The sequence below is a fragment of the Nomascus leucogenys genome, chromosome 3 (genome assembly GCF_006542625.1).
Source record: "Nomascus leucogenys isolate Asia chromosome 3, Asia_NLE_v1, whole genome shotgun sequence".
NCBI classification, from domain to species: Eukaryota; Metazoa; Chordata; class Mammalia; order Primates; family Hylobatidae; genus Nomascus; species Nomascus leucogenys.
Window position 1 is genome coordinate 39568289 of NC_044383.1, and position 20119 is coordinate 39588407.

Consider the following 20119-nt stretch of genomic DNA (forward strand, 5'->3'; position numbering starts at 1 on the left):
AAAAAGGCCTTGAAGGCATTTCAGATCTTCCAAGCTGCCCCTTCCATCACAGGCTCAGAGGCTAAGGAGGAAAGAATGGTTTCAGAGGCCAGACCCTGGACACTCCTGCCATGTTTAGCCTCAGGACACGGCTGCCCCAGTTCCAGCTGTGGCTCAAAAGATTTCATGTACAGCTCAGGCTGCCTCTTCTGAGAGTACAAACTGCCATATGCCCTGGTGGCTTCCATGCAGTGTTAAGTGTGCAGGTGCTCAGGATGCAAGTGTGACATAGGATGCCAGCTTCCCCCTAGATTTCAGAGGATGTATCAGAAAGCCTGGGTGCCCAGGCAGAAGCCTGCCATGGAGGCAGAGCCCCCACATAAAGAGACTCTACTAGGACAGTGCCAAAGGAAAATGTGGGGTGGGAGCCCCCACACAGTGTTTTGTACCTAGTGGAGCTACCTAGTGGAGCTGTGGAAAGATGGCTGCCACCCTCCAGATCCCAGAATGGTAGAGCCACCAGCAACTTGCACTCTTCAAGCCTGGAAAAGCTACAGACACCAGACTCCAACTTGTGAGAGTAGCCACGGGTACTGCACCCTGCAAAGCCATAAAGCGCCAGTGTGCTCTGAATGTGGGACATGGAGTCAAGGATTATATTGGGGCTTTAAGGTTTAATGCCTGCCCTGTTTGGTTTCAGATTTGCTTGGGGCTTCTTGCCCCTTTCTTTGGGCCAATTTCTCCCTTTTGGAATGGGAATGTTTACCAAATGCCTGTACCACCATCGTATCTTGGAAGTAAATAAGTTGTTTTGATTTTTTAGACTGATGGGTAGAAGGAAATGAGTCTTAGATGAGACTTCGGAATTTGTACTTGATGGTGGAATGAGTTAAAACTTTAAGGACTATTGGGAAGGGATGATTGTATTTTGCAATATAAGAAGAACATGAGATTTGGGGGGCCAAGGGCAGAATGACATAGTTGGATGTTTGTGCCCTCCAAATCCCATGTTGAATTGTGACCTCTAATATTAGAGGTGGGACCTAGTGGAAGGCGTTTGGATCATGGGGATGGATCCCTCACGAATGGCTTAGTGCCATCCCCTTGGTGATGAGTGAGTTCTCACTCCATTAGTTCACATGAAATCTGGTTGTTCAAGAGTCTGAGACCTCCCCCTTCTCTGTCTCTTGCCCCCGCTCTTGCCATGTGACATGCTGGCTCCTCTTGCCTTCCACCATGATTGTAAGCTTCCTGAGGCCCTCACCAGAAGCACATGCCAGTACCATGCTTCCTGTGCAGTCTGCAGAATGGTGAGCCAATTAAAATCTCTTTTTAAATTTTTAATAAATTACCCAGCCTCAGTTATTTCTTTATAGCAACTCATGAGTAGACTAACACAAGAGGTCAAAGGTGTGTTACTAGTTGACCCCTGGGAGGTGATGGGACCAGGGCAGTAAGGAGCAGTATTTAGAGTTTACCTCTAGCATCCATCCATGGTTCCACTCTGCAAAACCGATGCACATGGCTCAGCCTCTCATCTACTTCTGAGTCCCCAAAGTGAATAGATCTCCTTCCTCTAAGCCATGGCAGTGACACTAAGAAGGAGCATTTTCTACCTCCTTTCTCTTTATGTGCCTCTTGTTGCCCCAGATGGCTTGTTACCTCCTGGCTTACTATTTACCAAAGTATTCCAGCCTCTGGAGCACTTCAGCAGTCTCCTAGAAGTAAATTCCTGTAGGATGGACAGATGTAAAAGTTGGAAACAAGGTATATTCTATCAGTAGTGGAATGATTAAATAAAACATCATATATTCACCAGGCGTGATGGCTTAAGCCTGTAATCCCAGCACTTTAGGAGGCCAAGGCAGACAGATCACTTGAGGTCAGGAGTTCGAGACAAGCCTGGCTAATGTAGTGAAACCCTGTCTTTATTAAAAATGCAAAAATTAGCCGGGTGTGGTAGCATGCACTTGTAATCCCAGTTACTCAGGAGGCTAAGGCAGAAGAACAGCTTGAACCAGGGAGGTGGAGGTTGCAGTGAGCTGAGATCATGCCACTGTACTCCAGCCTGGGCAAAGGAGCAAAACTCCATCTCAAAAACAAACAAAACAAAATATGGTACATTTGTACCCAGAAAAGAGGTTTTATTGTTTTTGTGACTTAGATCTAGATAAATTTACCTGGAAAGATTTTCAGAGCATATTGTTACTTTTGTTTTTTCTTTTTTGAGACAGGGTCTCACTCTGTTGTCCAGGCTGGAGTGCAGTGGCATGATCACCACTCACTGCAGCCTCAAACTCCCAGGATCAAGCAATCCTCCTACCTCAGCCTCTCATGTAGGTAGGACTATGGGTGTGTGCCACCATGTCCAGATAATTTTTCTTTTTTCTTTTTTTTTTTTTTTTTTTGTAGAGATGGGGGTTTCACTATGTTGCCCAGGCTGGCCTTGAACTCCTGGCCTCAAGCAATCCTCCCACTTTGGCCTACCAAAGTGCTGGGATTACAAGCATAAGCCACCATGCCTGGCCATATTCTTAAAAATAAAAATAAACCGAACAAAACACAGCATGAACTCATTTATAGAAAACAAAGGAAAACCATACACGAAAATAAAAGTATATCTTTATGTGCACACGCATGTGTGTAACTATGTAATACATAGAAAAAGTCTGTAAGAATACCCACCAGACCAAATAACTCCAAAAAAAAAAAACAGAAAGTAGGCTTTGATGGGGACTAACAGGAGGCTTTTAATCTATATGTAGTTTACATTATTTAGAAACAAGAATGTATTCACTCTTCTGGAAACACCAGTAGCCAAAAAAAAAAAAGAGAATGTATTTGCATATCACTTCTGTAATTAAAAATATAATTTTTTAAACCTGAAATTGTTAGGAGATTCTTTTTATCCTGCAGAACTTTGCTTTAACAAGTTACATACTAGCACCAGGAAGGCAGTGGAACTAGTCCCCACTTGGGCAAGGGTTTGTTTACACTGCTTATCTAAAGTTAGAGCCAACAATGCTAATGATTCTGAATAGCACCAGCCACTCCTTGGCCATCCCCTCCCCTCCCACCCACAGATTCAACTATCACCTCTATGTGGATGACTTCCAAATGCCTCTTTCCAGAAACAGCCTTTCCTTGGAGCTACAGTCCTGACTTTCCAACTTCCTCTTCAGTACAGCCAACACACAATGTACAAAACCAGACTCCTGTCCTCTCCCTATCCCTAATCCAGCTCTTCTGCCTAACTTCCTCCTTCCTATGAACCGGCACCTCTTTTTTCTCCTGGAAACCCAGAAAGGAAACTTCCTAATCATCCGTAGTCCTCTTTATCAACACACCCAGCCCCAAATATCCAATCAGCTGTCACATTCTAATGAGTTTTCTAAAAGGTTCTTCCCAACTAATAACTCCCTGTGTTGCCACTGACACCGCCTCAATTCAGATCCTTTGCATATATCATCAGGACTAGCAGAATCACCCTCAGTGGTCTCCCTGCTCTTAACTGCTTTGACCCACTAACTAGATGTCCCATTTGGTAAAGGACCAACATTCCAGCCTGCCACGGTCATTTTGAGCCTTCATTCCATCACCTATTGTATTAGCTATTTTCCCAGCTTTGAGTCATTTGCCAATTTGGGAAATATGGCTTTATGCCTTCTCCAAGTATCTGATAAAAATGTTAAAGTGAGCTGAGCCAAGAACAAGGTTCTGACTGCAGATCTGTTTCCAAGGAAACCTAGAGCTTAGTACTAAAGTAAAGAAAGTAAATTAAAAAAAAAAAGTAGTGTTGGATGTTTTTGACACCATCTCATTTATACCTTACAACAATCCCTTGTAGGAGATATTGTTACCCCAAATTTTAGAGACTTTGAAACTGAGGCTGAGAATGGCTAGGTAAACTTGTGAAACAGTCTCACAGTTATTAAATGGTAGACTTGTCATTTGAACTTGTCTGTTGATTCCATAGCTCACGGTTTTTCCACCACACAGTAGAAACCTTTCATGGATCCTTACCTTCTAAAAGGTAAAGCACATGTCTCTTAATCCACACTGAACGCCCTTCACATTCTAGCTCCAAACTTATCTTCGTAATAATAGATGATACTACATGTCAAAAACAGTAATAAGTTTTACATGCTCTATTTCATTTAATCCTCATCACAACCCCATAAAGTAAGTGCTATGATTATGTCCATTTTACAGATTCAGAAGCTGAGGCATAGAGAGATTAAAAATAGCTTAATCTGTAAATCAGAGATTATCTAAAAATAATTTCTTAAGAATAGCTTCATCAAGGCCCACCCAGTTAGAAAACAGCAAAGCTGGGTCAAATCCGGGTATGCCTGATTAGAGAGCTATTTAGGAGGCAGAATGGACAAGAATTCCCATTTGTACAACCTATCAACATGTATTTCTTGAGACCTTTGTCACATGTTCAATATTGTGTGAGGGCTGGAAATAACAGAAATGAACAACCAACAAAAGTCCCTGGCCTTGGCTTCATAGGGCACACACTCTATTGGGAAAGACAAGCATTAGAATGGAAGGCAGCAGCGTGTCACGACTGGGAAGGTGAGGCCTTCAGTGCTAAGAAACCGCAGACTCAATCAGGTGAGGGTTTTGGTCTCAGCAAGTGGTTTGATTAAGGTTCTACTCACTACGGTGGAGAACTCAGAAGAAATGGGTTTAGGAATAGATGCATTCAGTTTGGGACATGAGTTTTGGGGAGATGTTACCCAGCCAACCCAATATGCAGCTTTGGAGCTCAGAAGTGAGAATTAGGCTGTGGAGAGGCTTAGAATCATTGGTGTAAAGGCGCAACTGCACTCACAGAGGTGGATGTCCTTACCAGACAGTTCTTGGTAAAGATGCTGAGAAGTTCAGGTATTTGTGCCATGTCTCTCTAACTGACTGAAACATCTTTGATGGCAAATCCTGGATATAGAACGAGGAATGCAGTAAACATTCTAGTTACAGAATGAACCAAAGTCCTTAATTTCAAAACGAGTAACAAAGCCATAAATCAATAGTAGAGCATTTATGTGAACTAGTTACTCTAGATTAACCTGAATCGCTTCCTCAGTACAAGAGCAACCAATGTCCTGGGCATCCTCCCAAGTTTTTGCTGAGTCTTCCCACTGAATAGAACTGGTCACAAGGTGAGCATTTGCTGCCTCGCCTTGTACATTCTAGTCTGATTCCTTGGTATGTGCTACCTCAGTCCCAGCAGCCCTTGCTTCCAGAATTCTTCAAATTAAAAATAAATTTCTCCAAAAAGGAAGGAATGAGGATGGAAATGTTTAGCAAAAGAAAACACCAGGTAACAGCAACAGAAGCCTCTTTGCCATGAGTGAAGTTAGAGTTTTAACTAAGCTCCTTTAACAAAACATTATCAAAATTTACAACTTACAAATGATTCCTCACTTATAATGCTTTGTTCTATCCTTCCATAAATAAATAACTGTTGGAAACACTGAGAAACGGAGAGAGTGAGCAACATCTTGTTTCACAAATGACAGAAAGTGTCAGGTCCTCACCTGCATGATCATCTGGCTCAGGTAAACTCAGGTGGGCAGTTGCCATGGGGACCTTGCTCACCACTGTCCCCACCAGCCAGCATAGTGCCTGACACAGGGGAGTGACTCAAAATAACTGCTGAATGGATCAGTGATGAATGGATGAGAAAAGATGGCTGAAAAAAAGTCCAAAATTGTGGGCAAAAAGGAGACAAGGATGAGGGGTAACACATAAGCAACAAGAATGTGAAGAAGGCAACCAACCACCTTCTTACATCTTGGGCTCAGATTCTCCTCAGCTTCTCCACAAAGACACCCACACAGTAGCTAAATCTTTGGGTCAGTTTCTGAGTCCCATAGGTGCTGTCAAATGCAAAGTTAAAGTATTTGACATTTAATTTTTAAGTTTTATACCTGCTTTCTCTTTTCATTTCTATATGCCTTAGGAACACTTTCCCCACCAAGCTTTCACCTAAACTAAAAATTTAACATTGGATTAGACTGTTACTAGATTCTAAGGTCATGATTTGGACCAAGCTTCATCTTGCAGGTTTGCTGCTCTGCTATTTAATGTTTTACTCCAGAAAAGGAAGTCTACACTGTGTGTCCAGAATCCTCAAGGATAGTGTCTATCCATCTGATAATAGAGTTCCAATTCTGCCTATCTTGGAAGGAACACAAAGAAATGAGAGTATCCTTGCTTACAATTTTTTTTTTTTTTTGAGATGGAGTCTTGCTCTGTCACCCAGGCTGAAGTGCAGTGGCATGATCTCAGCTCACTGCAACCTCCGCCTCCTGACTTCAAGCAATTCTCTGCCTCAGCCTCCCAAGTAGCTGGGATTATAGGCACCCACCACCATGCCCTGCCAATTTTTGTATTTTTAGTAGAGACAGGGTTTCACCATCTTGGCCAGGCTGGTCTTGAACTCCTGACCTCATGATCCACCCGCCTCGGCCTCCCAAAGTGCTGGGATTATAGGCATGAGCCATTGCACCCAGCCTACAACTTTTTTTAAAAGGCATTTCATTTTCATCTCACAGGAAGGCCATTTTAGAGGCTACCCTTGATTTAACACCAAAACTTCTTACAAGAGCACAAGCCCCAATTACCCAATCCATGGTGTGCACTTCATTCTCCTTATACTCGCCCACATAAACAGTGTCCCTAGCTCCTTACCACATCTGAAGCTGCACCTGTCACTCTGAGGAAAGCACACGGGGTCTCCAGGAATTCAATCTATGCACACTCAGGAGCAGCAAGCTAATTTTAATTCTCGTATTTGATGACCATGGCTAAAGTAGAGCTAATTTTTTAAGTTCAAAGTAAAATCTAAGTGGCTTCTAGATTAATATCTCTATTTGAGAGATACAACTGATTAACAAACAGATAATGAACTGCCACAGCAGGATTGAAAATGTGGTTTAATGATGGGAAGTTTGTGAACCTGATAGAACACACTGGCAGGTCAAATGTGAAAAAGCATAAAATCATCTCCAAGATTACCTTTCTGGCATTTGATAAAATTCAAATCCCTTTTATCTTTTGCTTAAATCCAGGAATACAAAGCTACTTCTTCAAAGTAATTTAAACTATTTTAAACCAAAAGCCAACATTATGCCTTCTAGAAAGTATGAAAAGCATTTCCATTAAAATCAGGAATAAAATAAAACAGTCTATTATCCTCACTCAGTTATTAATGATCTAGAATTTCTGATTTAAAAGAGAAGTAATCATTATTTGTGGGTAATATGATTCTCTACCTAGAGAGTGCAGGAGAATCTACTAAAAAGTTAAGTTGATTAAGTAAAAAATATAAAACCTTTAGAAAATAATGAGTAAGACATAGAACTTCTCCACTATGGACTACTAACCCCATTCATTTCAGAACTGGTATTCCTCGAGTGGTCATCTGCAAGCTTTGTGCTCAAATAAACTCTATACTTAATCATATTTTCTGAATCTCATTTATTAAAGTTGACAATCTTCATGATAGAATGTTAAGCAAGGAATCTAGGATCCAAAATTGGATATGGTGTATTTATCATGTGATCCCAATTTTATATGAAAAAACAAAAGTCCCATTCTACTGCTCCCCAGCTAGGTAGCTTAGGACAAATCCATGAGTCTCTTAGGAGGCCAGTTCCTTCAACTCCTCCAAAACCAAGAAGGCCAAGCTTGGACCCTTCTCCTTTCTTCCCCTCAATTCTAAGTATTGGATAACAGCATATAATCAAAAATTAATACACAAATATAAACAGAAGTATCTCTTAACAATTTAAGACAAAATACAGAATTTTAGTTTTAAAGCAAAATTATTTTTGGATTAAAGATTTTTTTTAAAATGAGTATCTCCTAAATGGGTGATATATTTTATATCTGACTCCTTAGATAGTGATAGTTCATTAGAAATACACAGCATGGTGAGAAATGAGCACACTCTCTTAACTTCTATGACTAATTTGATCTGGGCTTGCATGCCTGCAACAGGAACAGCCTCCACCTGTTGTCAGCCATCCCATGACTTGGCATTAGAGACGCCCGGACCATTCTCAGCCAGCAAAAGGCAATCAAAAGCCTAGATCCAAGAGTGTCATGGGAGAGCATGCAAGGTTGTCTGATGTCTGTGTTGCACTGATGGTGCAGGAAATTGATTTTTGGAGTTCTTTGTGCAAACTTATATAGCTTCGATGCATAGCTCAAAAGTTCCTGCCTTCTCTTAGATTCAAATAATAATTGAGCATTTTTTTCACAACTACCACTAGATTTACCAATCCCTACCACTGTAAATTTTAAAACTGTACCCAAGCCATGATGAAAGAAAAACCTCAGGCACAGTAAGCCAGACCGAGTTAGAAGCAAATTAGGTCTGAGTGAATCTACTCAGACCCCGGCAGTTAACCAAACTGCTCAAGCTCTGTTCTGCCATCCAAATTCATTCTGCCTTTGTGGAGGGAAAAGGAATACAATTTCATGCCCAGAGTATTTAGCTTTTGTGAATTTTATCCACCTTTCTGAGACTGGCAAAACAGGCTACTAGAGAGGGCTTCAATTCTTCCAGGCAAACATTTCATATGTGAAAAACACGCTCAATCAATGAAATCTGAGTTCGTGTTATTAATAACAACAAATGAATTGAAACTTTCTTTAGAAATGACAGTAACTTGAAACAACTCCTGTGATATCCAAATTAAGCCATGTTATGTGATATTTTAATCCCAGATTTGTATAGCATGTACTTGGTCACATGCTTTTTTCCCAAATGATTTTTTTCCATTCTCTAGATTTTCCATAGTCAGTAATATTATATAGTTTAAACCTAAAGTGAAGTCATCAAAACAGAGTCTCTCTTTATGTCTGCCTCTTCCTTAATTCTGAATATAGCAGCCTTACTGTTTTATTATTGTTACGTGGCTATTCCTATAAAGCAATGAAAATATACAAATGCTAGCTGAGTTTTGTTATAGCTCTTAACTTGTGTGCACCCATCATCAGCCCCTCTAAAGGAGACCTTTCATTATTTTTACAAATGGAGCACATTTCCTTGAGGTTACCATACAACCACACAGCCAGCAGTGATGCCACTACTAAGAAGAGAGAGATAAGAGGTTTTGGGCAAACATCATTGATGACACTGGCCAGTACTGTTTGACTAACAGCCCTGTCAAGATTAGGCACCCTATCTATGTTTTGTTTTATTTTCCCCAGATATCTTCCTCCTCCCCCATTCAAGCAAGTAGCCCTGTACTCACGCTTCAGAGGAGGGATATGGGGGGCTGAGGGCAGACCCGTGAGCCTTTTTGGCTTTTGTTTTAAAAACTTAAACCCTAAGAGCACAGAGGAAAAGGTTAAAGGGCATTAAGCCTGTATCATAGACCCAATATTGAGCAGAAGCAGGGAGAAGACTGGAGCTTTACTCTGACCCTTGCCCCCATTCCAACTCCTACTGGCTGGTAGTCAGGGGAGAAAAGACAAAATGTCTCATAGATCCTGAAAGCAGAAGGAACCTCGCTTCCTGGCAGAAGGCAATGAGACCTCAGAGACTTCAGGGCGCTGCGGCTGCTGCACCCATGAGAGGCAGCTCCGTGGCACTGTATATGAAGTCACCCATGGACAAGGACAGTGGCTATTTCAGTGGCAGCGGGGGAGAGAGGAAGTAAGACCTGCAGCTGCAACACCACTCAGAGAGCAGTAGAAGGGAACCCCATGAAGATATGAGGCTAAATTCTTTTCCTGCTGTTCAACTGGGAGACTCAGTAACAACAATAAAAATTATCAAAGAAGCTAATATTTGTTAGAATTCTTATTCTGGACCATGTACAGTTCTAACAACAATAAAAATTATCAAAGAAGCTAATATTTGTTAGAATTCTTATTCTAGACCAGTTCTAAGCCTCCGACATGAGTTATTTCATTTAATTCTTACAAAACCTATTTGGTAGGTACTACTGTTACGCCTCTATAATGTAGATGAGGATGCTTAGGCCCAAACAGGCCAAGTATCTTGCACAAGGTCATGCAGATTATAAGTAGCAGAGGCAGGATATAAATGAACCTAAGCAACCTGACTCCAGATCCCAAACTTATAAAATGAAGTGAGGGAAAATACAGAGGTATATTTCTTGTACATCCAAGTCTATGGCAAGTCTATTTAGTTCTTCTCAAACTTGTCTCTTTGTCTAACAATAGAGCCCCTCTTTCACGCAAAATCTAAAACAGAGCCCCAGTATATAAGACAAATAAGAGCAGGACTGCTTGGTAAAAGCCGAAGTAAATGACTGAGATCTTCATTCCTCAGCATCTCCCTCATCCTGCAGAGGCCCCAAACACTCCTGGAACACAGTTTGAAAAACCCTGTTCCCAACCAATATCACTCTGAATTATGTGCTTGAGAGACAAAAGCAGCCCAGCTAGAACACCAACAACAGCCAGCATAATTAAAGGAAAAAGGCAAAAATAATCCCCCACTGACAGTTACAGAGGTCCATTCCAGTCTGGGCCCTGACACTAACCAGCTCAAGTTTGAGCACTGGAGGGCCCAGAGGTGGTGGAATTCCGGGCTGGAGCAGAGAGTCAGGAATGAGGCAAATCCAATAAACAGGCAGAGGCGGGAAGCAGAGCCAACAGGGCGCCGGGGCCAGCGGTCTGTGGTGAGCGAGGCGGCTGCAGGAACAGAGGTGGGAGCAAGAGGGAGGCCAGCCCAGGAACTGCTCCCACGGCTTCACGCTGTCCAGATGCAGTCTAGGAGATGGCAACAGTGAAAACTTACGAGTATTTCAATAACCAGTATTCTGGGGAAGGAGAAAACCAGCTACACTGCCCTCTTTCTCACCAATTCCAACATTGCATTTTCCCCACGTACAGTCACGTACCATTCAGTGGCTGATAGTGTCAGACTCAACAGCCAGAAATGCCTGCCTTTGGGAGTAGTGTGGGTGACAGTTAAGAGTGCCAGAATGCTTGGACTCACGTCCCGGATCTCCTGCATACTAGCTGTGTGACCTTGGGTAAGTTACTTAACCGCTCAGTGCCTCAGTTTCCTCATCTGTGATACGCAGATAATAAAAGTACCTACCTCAGAAAGTGGGTTGTGGGGATTAAACAAGTTAGTACCCATAAATTGCTTATAACAATACCTAGTACAAAGCTCTTACTAAATGCTAGCTATGTTATCATTCTTATTTCGATAGCTTTCTTCTCACTCCTGACAGCTTTCTCTTTATTCTTCCATGCTGTATTAGTTTCCTACAGCTGCTGTGACAAATGACCACAAACGTAGTAGTTTAAATAATACCAATGTGCTACCCTACAGTTCTGGAGGTCAGAAGTCTAAAATGGGTTAGTAGGGGCTACATTCCTTCTGGAGGCTCTAGGAAAGAACTCATTTTCTCTCCTTTTCAAGCTTCTAGAGGCTTGGCTTATGACCCCTTCCTCACATCACTCCTGTCTCCTTGTTCTAAGAACACTCGAGATTAGACTGAGCCCACCCAGATCATCCAGGATCATCTCAAGAGCTTTAATTTGATCACAGCTGTAAAAGTCCCTTTTGTCACGTAAAGTAACATACTCACAGGTTCCGGGCATTCAGACTTGGACATCTTTGGGAGATCATGATCTAGCCTACCATCTACACCTCCCCAAAGCCTAACACTGCAGACTGGAAAGACTTGAGGAGCCCTGGGGGAAGAAACAGTAATATTAGTAGCTAACTTTGAGCACTCAGGATGTGTCTGTCTCTGTGCAAAGTGCTTTAGGTAAACTATCTCACTTTGGCCTCAAAGCAACCCTGTACAATTACTATTGCTATTTTACGCAAAGGTCAGTTGCTCATCCAAGGTTGTACTATGGAAACCCCAGGGAAATTTGATTCTAGAGAATCTTGTATTTGATGAATAGAGTGTCCAGGCTCTATACCTTAAGTCATGATAACTGGATTCGGGGAGTCGGGTGGGGAAAGATCATTAGGGGCCTCAGAGACTGTGCCACAAGAGGTATACATGCTCCTGGCTGCAAAGAGACAGGGGGTCCTGCAGGCAGGCTAAACTACATACAAAAGGTCAAATGTCCAGAACATCTCCTCCTACTCAAAGGAGAAACATTGGGGTTACTCAATAATTTCTTCAAAGGCAGGTATGGACCAAAAATCTAAGAAGAGATCACTGAGGCTTGCCACTACTTGAGGAGGAGAAATGAAATGTCCATTCTTGCCCCCAGACCAGCCTTGCAGTTCCAGTCGAACTCCCACAAGAAAAGAAGAATTAAGTTTCCCTAGAAAGAATTCTGACTGCGTCAGATTGATGCAGACCCTCCAAAAACACGCCAAGAGGGCTTACTATCCTGGTAGTCCACCAAATGGCCCCTGCCTGTAACAGCTGATCTGTACTAGGACCAAACAACCAGCCACCCTCCACCCCACAACAGTTACGAATATGTAAGCCCCCACATGCCAAAGATTTCAACATGAGCCCAATGGTTTCACCAGCACCCACCTCTTTTCCTACCAGTTCTTACACAATGAATGCTCAAAAACAAGTGTGGCTGACACAGGGTGGAAAGGGGCAAGCTAAACAATTGCTAAGCACGTCTATTACAGTGGTTGAACTATCCACAGCATTTCAAAACCTCAACTGCTAAACAATTTAGCCAGATCACTATCGGAAGCTTTCTAATGAGCTGAGTTAAAGCTATTAGGTTTCACCTAGCCAAAAAAAAAAAAAGGACGGTTATTTGTTTTGGGTCATGAGCCCAGAGGTTAATGTAGGATAGCACAGTGGTCAAGAGAACAGACTCTGGAGACAGTCCACTTTGACTGGCTCCTGACACTGGCACTTCCTTGCTGTGACTTTACGCAAATCACTTGACCTTTCGTTGCTTCAGTTTTCCCATCTTCAAAATGGGCATAATCATGGAAGTCCACACTCCCTAATCCAAATTCTGAGCAGCCAGCCAACTGTGATTCAGAAAGTTTATGGATTTTGTAATGGTAAAAATGCATATGCTATATATTACATAACATCTTCAATGGTGTCTGCAGCAAATAAAACATGCCCATAATTTCTGAAGTAAAAATGTATGTGTAGTTCTCACCAAGTAAGAAAAATAAAGACTGTCATAACCTCACATCAGTTCAGACCAAGTTTTGTAGCCAAATTTATGAAAATCACAGTTTTCAGAGCTTTTTTGATTTTGGAAATACAGCTAAAGGATAAGATCTCTCACATTGACTGTGTAATATATAAAAATTAAATGTGTTAATTGATGAAAGTGCTTGGAGTGCTGCCCGGCATGTAGTAAGCACCATAGTGTTACCAACAACAACTTCTATTATTTTCATGTCAAATTGGAAACTTTAAAGTTATGACTAAATTTCATTTGGAAACCAGTACACTTTGGAGATTAATAGGTATTACTCCTTTGAAATAATCCTCTAGGGAAGGATTTTCTGAGATGCTGAAAATGTTCTATATCTGCACTGTCCAATACAGTAGCCACTAGCCGCATGTAGCTATCAAGCACTTGAAATATGGCTGGTTAATTTCACTTAACTAATTTCGATTCAAATGTAAATAGCCATATGTGGCTAGTGACTACCATGTTGGACAATGCAGCCTCCAAGGGCTTGGTTGCCAATCTGGCCCATGAAAATCTATTTAAGCCATAACACAGATGAATTATAGCCTCGGTAAAAACCTGCATTCTGCATCCAGGGAGCAGAGAGGAACACATGATACTAGAGAGAGTTCTGCCCTTCTTTGTAGGCCACATGGTTGGCCTATAACAAAATGCATCTTTGATATCTTCTTCCTCTCTTTCTCCATTCCCTACTCCTCCAGCTCCAACTCTCCTCTTTGGGCCTTATATAACCAAATCACGTGCTTCCCTAAAACCCTATCAGAACCTTCCAGCCCTCCTCCAGAAGCACCATACTCCCTAATCACCTGCCTTCCCTCCCCTCAACCAAACCCCTACTTGCACAATGCCACAGATCTCAACTGAACATTGGGAGGAAAACAACTTCAGCAAACAAATTCACACTCTCAGCTGCTTCTACTGTTTTTGGCTTTTCCTCGGCTTCTCCTTCTGAACCCAGAAGCTCTGTTTTATTGTTCTTCCACCGCAGAAGTTGTTCCGGCAGAGAGAGAAGGCGTTAGGACTAAAGCAACTGTCCTATATAGGCGCCTGTCAGCCAGGTGTGTGGAACACACATGCGCGTGCGCACACACACACAGACACACACACACGTGCAGCAAGCCTCACTCTGTGCAAATCTCTCCTCTTGCCCAGGCATGGGAAACATCCCCTGCTGTCTACTTTAGAAAACTCTTCCACCATGCACAGTATTTTTTCAATCTTCTTTTATTCACTTAGAAAGTTACAGGTAACAAATTGCACATCAAACAGTTTTTTTAAAGTATACAACAAAAGCCCAGCGAAGAATGTGACTAAGAATGGTTGTAAATAGAAAAAGAAAACCAACCGCCTTCATTGGAATCTAGCTTCTAACCCACTGGAGTATGGAATTTTTAATGACAGGTCAAACTTGGACCACATCCCAGGAGTTTATGTTACTAAGAGGACTGGAAGAATGTCCCCTCCAGTTCAATCTCACTTCTTACCTGGTCCCAAGGCATGAACCAAAGGTGATTATTCGACATGCCTCCTGGGTATAAAAGGAATTTCCCCCATGGGGCTGTAAATAAAGGATAGTGTTAATGGTAAACATTATACATTCCTCTAGCTCCTTTCAATTATATTATCTCCTTCTCCAAAGTAGATGTTTATGTTGTAAAACCAAAGTCTTAAGATTTAATACTGGCCCACAATTATATCTAGGGAGTCTTCTAGGTGCAAGCATTTTGCCATGAAAGCCACAACAAATGCCTTCAGTAGGGAAAATGAGACATCTACATAAATAACCCCCAGAAGGTAGAGAGCAGAAAGGGCCCTGGAGAAAAAATGCTGCAGAAATCAGAGCAGGGGGAGGTTGGCTGTTTCAGGAAAAGCCTCACACCACCAGCAAAACACAGTTTGAAGGATGGTTAGACTTTAGAGTGGTGGATGTGGGGGAAGATGTGCCATCAGATGGTTTAGATGACAACACCATCAGACATTCTTCAGAAAAGTATTCATGAAGACATAGATGCATACAATAACCTAGAGATAGTCCACCTCTCTCCTCAATGACAACTGGGCACCTGTACAAGCATCTATGGGGTCACCTGCTTCCACCTCCCAAGTCAGGCTCTCAAAAATTCTCCCTAGTGGAGTCAAGCATTCTTGGCCTCAGTAGTGCCCATTCTGTGGCAGTGGCCCTGCCCTACCTCTACGGGGGGTATAAGAAACATGAAAAGACACCAATCCTGCAGAGATCCAAAAGACCTACGGGCAAATTTTGCATAATGCAACTGAAATTATGATCTTCGTGCAAATAAAACTTTTCGAAGACGTGAATCCTACTTAACAGGTATTCAGGGAACTCACTATTTAAAATGACACTGATTAACCACTAAATGAGTCTTACACTGAATAATTGGTTAAGTCGGCTGAACTAAGTGTCTCATGGCTTAAATACAGAGCAAGGGGCGAAAGCTCCCACAAATTTACGCTGTGCACCTAACATTCGCAACAACAAAAGACTTCTTGCTCTAGTGTATTTATTACTGTAGCATTAAAGGACTTGAAGGCAAAGCTAGCTATTCTAGTTATCAGTTAGAGCGGGACCAGGTCCAACATTGTATTTTCTAGGACTTGATGTACACAAATCTCTCCAGGAACAATCTCTTGAGCACTTTCCTTGAAATACTGCTGCTAAGTACCGCCACAAAAAGAGCTTATCTTTTTCTTTGCACTGGCCACCTCCACACCGTACTCACAACACGAAGGGGCGACCTGAGGCAGGCGTCTGGAGTGAAGGCACTGGCAGGGTGTCCTTTAGCCCCTGCGAGGGCGGCCTGCACGCCCTGGAGGACCGCCCGCCTCGGGTCCCCCGGGAGCGCGAGGACACTTTTCCGCCAGGTACGCGGAGTCGGGCTGCTCCCTTCCGCGGCTCGACTGCCTTGGGAGAGAACCAGCCCATCCTTCCCCTTCTCCAGTCCTCAGGAACCGAGCTACAGAGTCACTTCCTCACCTGTTGGCTCCTGGCGAGTCTCACCGGCGTCCCCAAGCGCGGCGTCCCTCTGGGACCCGCCGTCCGCGCGCCTGTCGCTAGCGGCGTCGGGTGTCCCCGCTACTGTGTGTCAGCTGCAGAGCCGATGCCCAGGAACGCGCAAGAACCAGGCAAGTGCCCGAAAGGCAGAGCCCGGGAGGCAGAGCCCGGGCTTGCCGCCGCTGCCCCTCCCGCCGCGCGAGCCTGCCGCCTGCCGCGTTGCCCACGTTGCCCAGCGTTACCCTGTGGACCCGCGCCGTCCGCAGTCCGCGCCCGCCGAGCTGTGCGCGCTGCCCGGCCGGCGGCGGCTGCGCGGGCGGCAGCGGGGCCCCCGCCCTGGGCTGGGCTTTCCCAGAACTCGCCCGCCCTGGGTGAGAGGCCGCTAGCGCCGCCGCGGGCGGCCGGGCGGGGGAGCGGCCTGTGCCGGGCCCGCCCCCGGCTCCTGCCGCGCGGGGAAGGCGGGCGCGGAGCGAGGACCCGGCCGCCTCCCCCGGAGCTGGCTGCTGGCGGCGCGACCCCTTCCCAGACCCCTGGCCCTGGCCCCTAGGAGCCATCCTTTCTGGCGGGAGCCAGAGAGAGCGCTCCTGGGGCGCCCGGCTCCGGGAAGGGCGAGAACTCTGCACACCTCAGGCGGCGGGAATTTACTCTCACACTACCCCAGGGAACCACCCGTGGTTGACAGATATGGAAACTGAGGTTCACGGCAGATAAAGGACACGATCAAGGTCTCTGCAGTAGATGGCAGCACCAAGTCTCGAATCTGTTCTGTCACTCGTTCATTTAATACATATTCATTGAGCCCCATCAATGTGCCCAGCGTTGTGCCAGGCTCCGGAAATACTCCTTTTGCTGGTAATGGTGGCCATCCAGGACTGCAGACTCCAAATCCAGTACTCTTTCATTGCTCAAGCAAACCTGAAGATCTTCACAGCTAGAAACTACAGGCTCTGCACAGAGCCTCCTTAGCCGCTGGAGCCGCTTTTATGAGTCTTAGGAGAGCCAAGGACCTGGAAAAAAATCAAATAATCATCCTCCTCCCTTTCCCCTAAACCTGTGCCTCCTCCCTCTACCTGTTCTAATGGAAGACCCTTCTCTAGGCCTGACCTGTTCTCCTACATCCGATCAGGACCCATTCCTGTGGCCCATATCGCCTCCTACTGTCCTCTCCCTTGGACCAAATCAATCCTTCAAACCACCGCTGTATTATTCTTCCTCTTTTACAACTTTAATCTATGCAGAAACCTTCACTGGCTCCCTATTGCCCTCCAAACTAACTCCCCATGGCTGTGTAACCCAGCATGCCCTGGCTAATAAGGATCACCCAACAGAATGTCTCTCCCACTCCAGCTCTGTACCTGAACTTAAGCTGAGCCTTCTACCTGGAGCATCGCCGCCTCCTCCCACACACTTTCCTCCTGCTCATGTTTGCATGTTTGACCCTTTCTTTTGGGTCCCTCTTAAAAGTGATCTCTCCTTCTTGGAGCCTTCAGAACACAGGAGAGTTTGGAGCAAGAAAGCACAGGAGGCCCAAAGAATCCTGCTGTTAAGAAAAATCTGCCAGTCTGGTCCTTAAACTGTCTTGCTGTTTTCTCACCACTAGGACTTTAATGAAAACTAACATGACTGCCTCCCTGGAGAGCTGATTTCAGAAAGGTCTCTGCAGAGGGCTCTAAAGAAATTCTTTGTTCCTTAAGATCTTAGCATTTTAGCACTAGGACAGTGAGAAGTGGTAATTTACTCAATCCCTGAGGCTATGTTATCCTGAACAAGTAAATAAAGGGCTGAGGAAAGAGGTAGCATCACTGACAATAAACAAGGTAGGCTATTTATTTAATATATAGTATTATATTATGGTTTTATAATTCATTTAATGATCGAATAATATCAAACTTCATCCATCACCTGACACCCCCAAAGACTTTTTTTTTTTTAATTTGGCATGTGGGAATAGATAGCTACAAACTGGTAGATGCACAAGCAGTTAACATTGAATCCTCCAAATGAGTCATTGCATGATTAGTAAGCAAGGCAAATCTAGGTCCGTTGAGCAGGAAAGTTATCCAAGTGTGATAATCACTGTGGCCCCATCCCTAGAAAGGGGCGCCTTCCTCAAATCTTTGCAAAGAGAGCAGGTCCAGATCAGTGTCCTTTGCTTGCCCTGTGGCTCCGTCTCTAAATGAGATTGGAGGGAAGTCGTGTCCCCCAGGCTGCCTCACCGCATTGGAATGTCTGAGCTAACAGTACTTCCAGAGTGTTCATTGCTCCTCTGAACAGCACTGCCCAGACTTTCTGGAGATTTTAATTCACTCCCCAACCTCGCCAACAGTTGCACACAAGGTGCCTTTTTTACACCCTGCTCTCTGTTCAGTGAAACACACAGACCATCTCAGGGGAACAATGGCTCCATTCAAGACTTTTTCAGAAGTGCACCATATAACCTCCACTCTGTGGGCTGCTGCCAGCCATTATCTAGAGGAAGAAAGACTGTCAGATAAAGCGCCTGAGAATTGGGAAAGCACTGGATAATTTCCATGGAAAATTCAGCTTCAGTAAACTAAGTTATGCATCTCTTTATACAAGATCATTCTGCATAGACAACAACAACAGCCCCAAGAAACAATCCTGTGGAGACTTTATTTCAATAAAGTGCATCTATGTTTGAAATTTCAGAGAAAGCACACATGTCTTTTGAGCTTATTACATTACATAATGGTCTCCAGTCAATGGAAATTGATTTAAATACATGATAAACATAGAGACTAGGGAATTTAAGTAGTAAAATTATTTTAAGAAACGGAACCATCTTCTCTCTTTCTTTCTGCCTCCCCTATCCTGTAATTTTCAGAAAGGAGGTGGGGGCAGTGGTCTCTGACTTCATGGGGGTGGTTGCCAACAGGAGGCCCCACACCCTCTACTGCACATATTACAGAAGAAGGATTGGCGCTTTGCCACACTCAACAAGCCAGCCATCAGTTAACCCATTCATAAACAAACCATTAGTTTGGGAACTGAGTAGTCGGTGTGGGCACCATTGACTAATGCATTGATCTTTGTCAAACAGCTGCTGATCGTCAGACAGAGGAATTTGCCAAAAGACATCTGGGTAGCACAAAGGCCAAGGAAGGACTGAAGGAACAAGGCAGCCGTCAGCTTTTCCAGTTGCCATTTCCTTCCTTTCGAAGTCACTGCATCAAACTGTACCGGGCTTACTAGCTGTCGGCAAATAGACTAGCGAGTTCAGATGGTGAGCAGAGAGCCAAAAACACACTTCCTAGAGTTGTCTTGTATGTGAGGTTAGATGTATTAAGGCAGTTTGAGGTTGATGAAAAACAACCAGCTTGTTAAAGCTGTAGGTATCTCTACCTGTGTGACATGGTTAGGAGTGAGGGTCCCCAGGGAACAGTAAGCAAAGCAGGGAAAGATGATCTTAAACATCCTCTCTCAGCGCAGCCAGTGTTAGGGTAACAGAATTGGTGTGGGACCACTGGAGTTGGATGCTCAGATCCACCCCCAAGTTGTGAGCCCTCGGACAGGTTACTTATCCCACTGTGCCTCATTTTCCTCTAGGTAAATTGTACCTACCTGATATGGTTTGGCTGTGTCCCCACCCAAATCTCGAATTGTAGCTCCCATAATTCCCACATTGTGGGAGGGACCCAGTGGGAGGTAATTGAATCATGAGGATGGGCCTTTCCCATGCTGTTCTTGTGACAGTGAATAAGTCTCACGAGATCTGATGGTTTTATAAAGGGGAGTTTTCCTGCACATGCTCTTTCTCTCTTGCCTGCTGCCAGGTAAGCTGTGACTTTGCTCCTCCTTGCCTTCTGCCATGATTGTGCGGCCTCCCCAGCCAAGTGGAACTGTGATTCCATTAAATCTCTTTTTCTTTATAAATTACCCAGTCTTAGGTATGCTTTATTAGCAGTGTGAGAACAGACTAATACAGTACCCCTCAGCGTAATTGTGAAGATT

General features: G+C 44.0%; 1 protein-coding gene across 1 annotated transcript in view; it reads right to left on the reverse strand.

The window, feature by feature from the left end:
- The window catches only part of PLCE1 (phospholipase C epsilon 1), a 345535-nt gene extending 329092 nt beyond the window's left edge, over positions 1 to 16443 (reverse strand). Inside the window, exon 1 of the mRNA XM_030809243.1 lies at positions 16130 to 16443. The gene's annotated coding sequence lies outside the window, so the exon portion shown is untranslated. The remainder of the gene's footprint in view (positions 1 to 16129) is intronic.
- Between the last annotated feature and the right edge of the window lie 3676 nt (positions 16444 to 20119).